This window comes from Mixophyes fleayi, chromosome 2 (assembly GCF_038048845.1).
Source record: "Mixophyes fleayi isolate aMixFle1 chromosome 2, aMixFle1.hap1, whole genome shotgun sequence".
In the NCBI taxonomy this organism is placed as follows: domain Eukaryota; kingdom Metazoa; phylum Chordata; class Amphibia; order Anura; family Limnodynastidae; genus Mixophyes; species Mixophyes fleayi.
The window spans coordinates 140,054,614-140,065,337 of record NC_134403.1 but is presented as its reverse complement, the minus strand read 5'-3'; the positions used below and the strand labels follow the sequence as shown (position 1 = coordinate 140,065,337).

General features: G+C 38.5%; 1 protein-coding gene and 1 pseudogene across 1 annotated transcript in view; one reads left to right on the top strand and one right to left on the bottom strand.

Moving 5' to 3' along the window:
* The first annotated feature begins 781 nt into the window (after window positions 1–781).
* The window catches only part of JADE3 (jade family PHD finger 3), a 56,788-nt gene continuing 46,845 nt past the window's right edge, over window positions 782–10,724 (top strand). The window contains exon 1 of the mRNA XM_075200079.1: window positions 782–1,029. The gene's annotated coding sequence lies outside the window, so the exon portion shown is untranslated. The remainder of the gene's footprint in view (window positions 1,030–10,724) is intronic.
* On the bottom strand, window positions 4,119–4,237 carry LOC142142211 (5S ribosomal RNA; annotated as a pseudogene).

The window sequence follows — 10,724 nt, the reverse complement described above, 5'->3', positions numbered from 1 at the left end:
AACCCTCTCTTTTTATATAACCTCCTTTATAATGTCGCCCTTGCTTCATTATATAACATCCTCTCTCTAATGCCACCATCACTGTAACACCAGAATTGTCCTGACTTTTAAGCTGGCATTATAAAGCAGGAGCACTGTACATAGTAACTTGCAGTTTGAGTGTGCATCTGACCTAACACTGGCAATACATACATAAAAATAGTTTAGGGAAATAAACTTAAACAATTCATTGGGGAAAAAGGTACAGGACAGTGTTTAGATCAGGACTTCTCAGCCTCTGGAGTGCGTAACACAAGAGGACCTCAGATTGGTTGAAATGGTACTTCAGCCTTTTATAGTGTACCTATTAATAAAAATAATGCAAAATATACAACACAAGGGGCTGCGTATGAAAGTTTACTCATATATAATAAGGAACTAGGTAGACATTTACTTGGTATGAAAAAATATTAGAAACCTGGTATTGCTAGCACAAAGCAAGACATCTGTCACTATATTAGAAAGTGTGTTTATCACTTGAAGAAACCATGTGGAACAGAGTATTAGACAGCATATACTTTGCATGAGTGGAGACAATAAAGTGGAAAGCACCGCTTGTCAATTTAATAGAAGGTGCAGACTGGAAGACATGAAGGAGGCGGATGAGTATACTGCATAGTCCGATGTCAGACCTGTGGGCAGTGGATGCCCAGCAGCACATGGCAGGAGTGCCGGGACCAGGCACATCATCTGCCGTGTGTGCGGGGAGGGGAGGAAGGGATGCAGGGAAGGAAGTGGAAGAGGAGGAGCGTGGGAAGCCAGCGAGCAGTGTCAATACAATAGGCTTCTTGTGTGTGGATGTGTGCGCCTGCTGGAAGGCTGCAGATAGGGAGGAAAGATTGAGGCAAGCTGCCTGCAGCTCGGTGAGAGTGGCCGGGCTTCATCTGCCGTCTCCGGGCAGCGCGGCTCAGGAATGCACAGGCCCCGCTATCACGACTGAGAGGGACGTGCTGCTGCACCGAGGCTGAAGGCAGAGCAGCTGCAGAGAAGGTGAGAGATGGTGTGGTCCCCAGGCCCTGCATACCGGGCAGGATGCTGGGTGTCCTGCCTGTCGGTCTCAGGGCGGCTCTGTGTCCTGAAGGAGCATAGTGTGAGTGTGTGTGCCCTGCAGATCCATGCTTTGTGCTAGTGCTGGGTGTGTATCCTGACACACTCCTCCTCCAGCCGCCCCTGGACGATACAGTCTGGTCTCCCTCCGTTGTGCAATGGGGACATACAGTGTGTGGAAAGGTGACTATGTCTCCAGTCATTCTCCCGGTTATGGGGGTCTCGGTGTAGACATGTAGCCCCTGCCCTCTGTGTGTGTCACCTCATCCGGCGAGTCCTCCTCTCACTCGCCACTACACTGAAATTTGGCGCCAAGGCTACCCCAGGACAACTCCTGTCAGGGTTACAGTCGTACATGTCCTGCGTCATCCCATCTCCTCAGTGACACCCAGTTATATTGTCACTAACTTATTCCACTCTCCAAGTATCTCTCTGCACAGTCACACAGTGATTGTAACTGTTAATGTGTCATTCATTTTGCTAAATACAATGTTGCATCTCTAATTAGGATGGGTGATACATTGGTATAGTTTTAAAGTTGATGTAAATGGCAGTTTCTCAGGACTGTATGATGTGAGCCTTTTACTTTTTTGTTACATTATTTTAATCCATAACATTTTTCTTATTTTGTAATATTTTTACTTAACCAATTACGCAGTTTGATAGAATTCCCTCAATTTGATACAAAGCTAATATTCCAACTTGTAGGTTTAATTTTCATTTTGTAGGTTTCACAAAATGAAATGGTAATTTTAATATTACAGTTAATTTATATTGCTTTACTTAGCTAGGTAACTAGGGATTTTTTTAGTAGCATATTAGAATAAATCTTTTTTTATTTTATGAATAAATAGAATAGTTTTCCAGTATTCTTTCCATAGTGTAGATTGTAAGCTCCTTTTGGCAGAACCATAGTTGCCTTCTGTTTTATGTCATTTTATGTCATTTCTTGTGTAATGGTCCCCTCAATGCACATTATAATTAAAAGGGTGTAATCCCAGGTATTCATACTAATATATTGGATATTTCTTCACAGTGTGGCGATATAAAAAATGTGTACTAAAGTAAAGATCTGACGTCATTTTAAGGGTCAGAAAACATTGTACACATTTTAGTGTTTTTATGTTTTAACATTTATCAGCGATGCTGGTTCCAGCACTGCAAATTTCTGTGTGACCCACAAATGGTTAATCAGTTGATCGCTAGCTCGGAAATTGTAATTTATCCTCCTGGGCTAAAACACATGGAGGTTTAAAATTTGACTTGTGTGTATGCCTGATAACCTAGAACCACCAGTACCTGATAGAAATTTGGATGTCAACAAATTGGCTTGAGACAAACTAAATAGATATAATGGTAACACTTTCTACTTGTCTAATTTATCATCCCATCATTTGAAAGCAAGCCCATAAAAAGTGAGGTGTGTTTTGTTTTTGTTTTTTTAATATAAATCTCTGTGCCAGGCTGCAAGATTTAGCTTGGTAATTACTATTTTTCTTGTTTTGTTTTTTAGGTTGCTATTAATGATTAATAATTCTGCAGCGCTTCCACAATGTCATGTGACTACCATGGCAACCACAGTCACATGGCATGTGATGTAGCGCGCATAGAGGCTTTGGAATGCCCCTCTGAACTTTGTCTGCAATGTAAAATACACCCTCCTTCTTCCCTCCTCTGCTTTCACATGACATACTGAAAGCTGTGAGTCTGTGTGTTACTGGCAGCCATATTTGTCTGTCCCCCAGCCAGATTTTGAAAATGAGACACTGATTTGCATGACAGCTAAGAAAAATGACTACCCAGATCCATGCTTAAAAGGTATTCAACTTGCTATTTAAAATAATAAAAAAAAAAATCTGTTTGGGATTGCAACTTTAAATTATTTCATTATTGTCCCCTTTCTGCCTTTATTATTATTTCTTTTTCTACGGTGCATTTTTTTATATTGTGTTTGTTTGAATTGCTTCTCGTCCTAGTGATTTGCCACTGTGGAAAGAAATCTGCTCCACAGTATCGAGAATACTATTCGCAAAGCTATAGAGGCTGAAATAGTATTTTTAATGTCCTTTTAACAATTCTTATAATATAGAATTAGCTATAATGTTTTGTCATAGTAGTTTTTAGGTTTTGCTAATTTCATTCTGATTTTTCACTATTAATTGTAACAGTAAATAATTCATTTACTCAGGTCTTTGAAGTTTCAGTAGTTCTGTTGTGACACGCCCAGTGTGATTTTGTTTACATTTCTACATTTAAAAGTCCCATATAGTCTGTTTGTGGACATTAGTTGCTGTACTTATTTATTTGTTCAATCCTTACAACTTGGGAGGGCGCGGTTGGGGAGGTCTTGTTGCCTAGGCCCTTTCTATTACATTTTAGTTTTACTCTGTATTGCTGTTTTAGGAAGAATGGGAACAGCAAAATAATCCTTATGGGCCAATATAGCAAATATCAATGTCTGCATATAGTACAGCAGGACTTGTACAGGAGCACCTGTAATGTTGCTGATTATGGCAGCAGCTAGATTGAACATGTCATTAAGCGTAAGGGGTCATCGGCATTCGTATTTTAGCTGTTGACTCCTGAACGTAAATTGAATGGATGGACCTATTGAGATCACTGAGCTTTATGGTAGAAACACTGTTTGTGCACAGTGGTCCTTCTTTTTTTTTTTTTTTTAAAGCAACAAAGAAAAAGATTTTGGATAATACTGGGCACTTCTGTGGAATCCTAATAGGGGATTTCATTTATAACTTCTTATAATAGTTTAAACAAATCAAAAAATATATATAAAGCAATTCTAAAATAGCCACAAATCAATAAACTTGGTAATAATTGCTGCTCTTATATGGGATTATTGTGTATCAATCCCTAAAAACTTACAAGTGAGGAAATCAATTTTCAAAAGTGCAAAACACTGTGTTCATACTACCACAGATCCAAAGAATATCATATAAATGACTTTTTTAAAAACATAGTAAATCTAGCAAATTATGCCACTAAATTCAAAAAAGAAAAAAAAAATATACACTGGCCTACAGCACCTGGTATTCCCAGGTGGTCTCCCATCCAAGTACTAACCAGGCTCAACCCTGCATAGCTTCCAGGATCAGATGCAATTGGGTTTGTTCAAGGTGGTGTGGCTCTAGGCAATACATAAAAAAATAAATACGATAAAAAGTTCAACAGAATTGCAATTAATAAGAACCAAATATGTATTTATTGATCGTCTATTAACGCATCATACAGCAGTGTTTGCTAACCTGTGACACTCCAGGTGTTGTGAAACTACAAGTCCCAGCATGCTTTGCCAATATATAGCAGCTTATTGCAGGAAGGGTGTGCTGGGACTTGTAGTTTCACAACACCTGGAGTGTCACAGGTTGGCCAACACTGTCCTACAGTGCACTTGTAGGGAGAAGCTTCCATCTATGTAATTTTACATTTTCTGCCTCCAAATGATAGTGGGGACAACTAAAGAGGATAATATAGTCACTCTTATGTCTCCATTTTGTATGGGAACTAATCCACTGCTGGTACCCGGAAAAAAGTATTAAAGTAATTTTTTATTGCTTACCAATAAAACATTGTCCGCTGCGATCAATGTGGTTCCAACCACAAAGATATTTAATAGCAAGATGCAACAAATAACAATTCAATAAATAAGGTACAGCCGATGGATACGCAAGCACTTTGGATCCAGTATACAGTCATTCAGTCCTGAAGTCTGTGGTCTAGTAGACTGTATTATGGTCTCAGTGCCTGGTTTATATACAGGTTGCGGTACATAAAAACAGTAGTGATGTCATGGCATGTTTCCATTGGTTCAGGATTCAGGGCAGTCCAGTGTAATTCAGGTCATAGGTCGGTTCAAACAATGCCCTCCAAGGGTGGGGGTCAACTCTCCAACAGCTACATAAGTGTCTTCCCTCCAAAAAGGGGGTTTAAACTGGTCTATTTGCATTACACACACAATATCATTTTGACCATTATTTCTTCTATCATCCATAACTTACATACGCAAGATGCGATCGTTTAGCCGATAGTAGCGGATGTCTGATGGTGAAAAGTAGATTAGAATGACACTAAACATGATCTGTTTCCTATATCCGAACCTTGGATATTATCAAAGTGGTTTTCACATTATTGTATTAAACTATTAAATCTATTACATTCGATTTTTAAAGACTGTGTGTTGAAACTTTATTAAGGTGAACTATTTACAAATGAATGTGTGAGTGTAAAATGTATATAGAAGTGTTTGCATGTGTTTTACTAAATACGCTGTAGCATGCTATTCTCATATTTTCTGATAAAGACAATTAAATTGATGGTTATTAATTTGATACAACTTCATCCAATTATTCGACTTCCACACAAGTATTTTGCTTCCTGGGGAAGAAATTGACAGTGTCACCTGGCAGGCTGTAACGGCGGTTAGGTTCCCTACCAGCTGTAACACGCCTCCGATCCCTAACCACACACAGTAGTCTTTGTTCCCAATTTCAGAATCGGATTAGTGAAGTCCACAGTTTGTTTATTTGCAGACTTCTTCCAGTTGTTATTGCGCCAGAGTGTTCTGATGGTCCTTATAAAATAGTAAGATCTTACACTTTTCTCCAGATGCAGTGTAGTTTCCTTACATCTCTGAGGAGCCACCCTTTGCTTTTAAAATAGCATCAATGCATCAATTCTTCTAGGTACTCTTGCACACAGTTTTTGAAGGATCTCTGCAGGAAGGTTGTTCCAAACAACTTGGAGAACTAACCACACATCTCCTGTTGATGTAGGCTTGCTCAAATCCTTCTCTTCATGTAATCCCAGACAGACTTGATAATGTTGAGATCAAGGCTCTGTGGGGGCCATATCCTCACCTCCAGGACTCCTTGTTCTTCTTTACAATGTTCTTAATGACATTGGCTGTATGTTTGGGGTCGTTGTCTTGCTGCAGTATAAATTTGGAGCCAATCGGACACCTCTCTGATGGTATAGCATGATGGATAAGTACCTGCCTGTATTTCTCAGCATTGAGAACGCCATTAATCCCGACCAAATCCCCAACTCTGTTTGCTGAAATGCAGCCCCAAACTTGCAAGGAACCTCCATTATGCTTCACTGTTGCCTACAGACACTCATTATTGTACCACTCTCCAGTCCTTTGGTAAACAAACTGCCTACTATTACATCCAAATATTTAACATTTTGGCTCGTCAGTCCAGAGCACCTGCTGCCATTTTTCTGTACCCCAGTTCCTATGTTTTCGTGCATAGTTGAGTCACATAACGTTGTTTCCACGTCGAAGGTTGGCTTTTTGGCCTCAATTACTCCATGAAGACAGGTTAGGATTAATGGTGTCCTCAATGTTGAGAAATACAGGCAGGTACTTATCCATAATGCAATACCTTCAGGGAAGCGTCTGATTGGCTTCAAATTTATTCTGCAGCAGGACAAGGATACCAAACATACAGCCAATGTCATTAAGAATTATCTTCATCGTAAAGAAGAACAAGGAGTCCTGCAAGTGATGGTATGGCCCCCACAGAGCCCTCATCATCATCATCATCATCATTTTATATAGCGCCACTAATTCCACAGCACAGTACAGAGAACTCGCTCACATCAGTCCCTGCTCCAATGGAGCTTACAGTCTAAATTTCCTAACATACACACAGACAGACTAGGGCCAATTTGATAGCAGCTAATTAACCTACTAGTATGTTTTTGGAGTGTGGAGTACACCCATGGAGAACATACAAACTCCACACAGATAAGGCCATGGTCAGGAATTGAACTCATAACCTCAGTGCTGTGGGGCTAACCACTTAGCCACTGTGCTGCCCATGTCAACATCATCGAGTCTGTCTGGGATTACATAAAGAGGCAGAAGGCAAGCCTACATCCACAGAAGATCTGTGGTTAGTTCTCCGATATGTTTGGAACAACTCCCCTGCCGAGTTCCTTCAAAAACTGTGTGCAAGTGTACGTAGAAGAACTGATGCTGTTTTGAAAGCAAAGGGTGGTTACACCAAATTTTGAGTTTTTTTTATAAGTATTCTTACTTTGCAGCATTTTTTCCACACCTGCCTAAAACTTTTGCACAGTATTGTATATATCTGTAGAGGTTTGCTATTGTAAGGTTTCCATAAGAGGAGATTATATACATATATGAAGTAGTGCGTGGTATACATCTTGGAAGCACCAGTACACGCATCTCATTTTTTGTTTGTAATGATTGGAGTGTGTAGGCTCTTGTGTATAGATGTATGCAGCTGTGCATGTTTGTGAATCACCTGAGAAGATCCATTTTTGCACAACATATTTCTCAGGTACTTTTCAGGCAATTGTCCATCTGTTGCACGCCAAAACACAATTCAAAGGTTTTTTCACCAATGACATTTTTCTTTGTTCCTATCTAGTCACTTCTTCTATGAAGCTTTCTGACTTGCTCCGCCAATTGGACACTTGCTGGTGATGCCTTGAAAAGCTTATGTTCAAGCAAGTGTATAACCTGATTTAAGTAACAACTTGTTTGACTCTCTTAAATAACCTTGTTACAAGCTGGGGTGGGTTTAGTTACAAGATGTCTTGTGTTGGGCAACACCACCCTTTCCTTTGGTCCAGTGTTTGTGCATATTTATGAGCAGCCAGTGTATTCAAATATGTTAGGCTTAAGTAAAACAGTCTGACCTTAAGTAGTTTAACTGACTGTAAAATTGCAGAAACGTAAATAGAATCATGCAGTCTGAGGCAATTTTTCTGTGGCAGCAATTGTACCTGCCTCCTGGCTGCTGCACTACATGCCCCTCACTGCAGGGTGGAGTGCAGTGACTGTCAAATGCAGAGGAGTTGGGGCAGGAGAGAGAGAGAGAATACTTTATTTCCATCTCGAGTGACTATTCCTCTCACTGTGTCAGTCATCCCACTACAGTGATTATAGAAACGACCCCAGGAGACTTGTGTAACCCTTCTGGAATCAATTACTGTAAAGGGGGATTGATATCTTTAGGGGTCAGGAGATGGGTGGGAATTTTTATTCATATTTTATTGTTTGTTTTATTACTAAATTCTTTTTAACTTTTAAGTGGGGCTTTATTTTGTGTGTTTTATGCTCACTGCTTCTCAATGCTTGCTTGTAGTATAAAACTATATTGTGTAATATTTGGTATAAATATTTAATGCAGACTGTGACATTTGTGGAGAAACATTGGCTTAAAAAACAGTGTTGTAGATTTGAAACCACAGGGCTGCGTTTTTCATAATTAATTAACCTGTGCCATAATTCTACCATTGTACAGTCTGTAGTTAGACATCCTAGAACAGCGGTGGGCTGCATGAAGTCCTTTGAGCCTTCACCTGCAGCCCCCAACTCTTTCATGGTTTACTGTTAGATTTGTTTTATAGTTTAACATGCCTGCTGGTACTATTACAGATAGGTGTCCCTTTCTTTGTTTAAATGTATTATTTTAAGTTATTACTGAGATTAAGGGTACTGTGTGGCCCTTTTGAAGGTTAGAGCGCAGCACAATGTGGCCCCTGAGGTGTATCCAGTTGCACATCACTGTCCTAGAATAACATAACTTGTCCTTTCAGATAAGAAGTAGAATTCCATCTTTTTAAATTCATAACATGTTTACAAATCTCAAAGCTTTGTTTAAAATGGTATTTTGCATTGCATAGCTAAATAGTTTTGAGATATGCTCTGCAGATGGATGCAAGTCTAAGGGTACTCCGACAGGCTTAGTCACTTGACTGAAAATGTTACGTTTGATGCAGATCAAATTTAAATGTAGACTTATAGCTAAAGTCATAATTTTAAAAATTTTCAACACATGGCACTTGTATTATGATCAAACATTTGACAGTTTAGTATATCGGCCACAGCTGTCTTGAACGTGTATTTGACAATTTACAATAATTCTTGTGTTGCATACTATGGCTGAATGACTGCTTAGGGCGTTACCTTTTATATTATCATGTTCTTAGCCTTTAAAGGAGCCTACTTGACAAGGAAAACAGCAGTTTTTCTATTATTACAAGTGCAATTTCTTAACCAAATTACTATAGTCCATGGTCATATCACTTGAAACTGTTTTGCCGATATGGTTTTTATATTAACTGATTTTGGCTAAAAACAACTAGTTAAGATATTTAGCTGCTTCTTAGTTATTGTAATAAAAATTGGCTGTTGTACATTTTGTTAGTGCTGTACTAACAAATGTTAGAAATTCTCTCTCTGGTTATACAACATTTTAAAATATGTAATTTTATAATACAGAGAATAAACAATTTTATTTATGATATGACCCTACAGCCAAAAGTTAGCAGCCAACAATTTTTCTAAGGAAAAACTTGTTATGTGGTGATGGGACTATGCAATCTAGTGGATGCATCTGTCTTTTTTTTTTTTTTTTTTTTTTTTTTTATATGGGTTTCCTTTCATTTATGACACAGAATAATAACATACCATCATACCTAACAATTGCCAGCATATAACTGCCATACATATTATGTTTATTTGTCCAAATGCCCAGCATACTATACCCAACAATACTCAGTATACACTAGCGTATGCCTAACACATTATGGTATTCTAGCTGCTCAGATATGTGTTTTGTTTTGTTTTTTCTGGGAATGGATGACTAAAGCACCTTTTTAAACATTTTCATTGCACCAGGGTGGAGGAGATCGGGTCTCATCTATACCTTAGATTGGACAAGTGCACCATCCAGTTACACTTTAGCAGAAAGCCTAGTTACTGTTAGACCAATGTAAGAAACACACAAAATTGACACACAATAAAGGCAGTTCTGATGTCCCTTCAATTTTATGATTAATGTAGACATAAATAAGTCTAAATCAAGCAGTAATGTAGGGACAGTCCTTAAGTTATAGTAATTGTTCTTTGAAGTCACGTTTCACTCTTGGCTCCATAAACGTTTTACAGGTTGATCCATAAAGCTAGGTACAGATTGCTTTGCATGAGCAGATCAAAGGACTGTGAAGTGGGTGTGCACTTTGGAGAAGCGGACAGACTTGTGCAAATAAACCCTTAGTATGGGTCTGCCTTTTTATTTTTGTGGTTTAAATTTGAGTCTTGATTCATCATTGTAACTACTGCTCCCTTGATAGAAATGTAAGCACTGTTATTCTCCTTGGTGGTCTGCAGAGGGTGAAATATTTTCTTGAATTAGACATATATATATATATATATATATATATATATATATATATATATATATATATATATATATATATATATATATATATAGATATAATAATGCCAACAACATTTTTCTTTATCTCCACTGAATCTTTTTTCTGTTACAGGAGGTTTTACACTTTTGGAGAGAGGGAGTAGATGAGGAGAATCCATACACAAACCAGCCATTCACTTTGCTATTGCAACGGATGAGCTTTCACTATGTCAGCCTACTAACTACGCTGCTCACACCACTTTAATCTGTTGCTGGCTAAACAGATGGACCTCTCACTAACCATTATTCACAAAATATACCCACACGCCCTGACACATACTACAATTACTACTCCTAGTCCTTTCAACTTTGTCTCTTCTGACATCATTACTGTTAAATTGACAGCAAATATTAAGGGGCATTTATAAAACTCTTGTGTTTGAA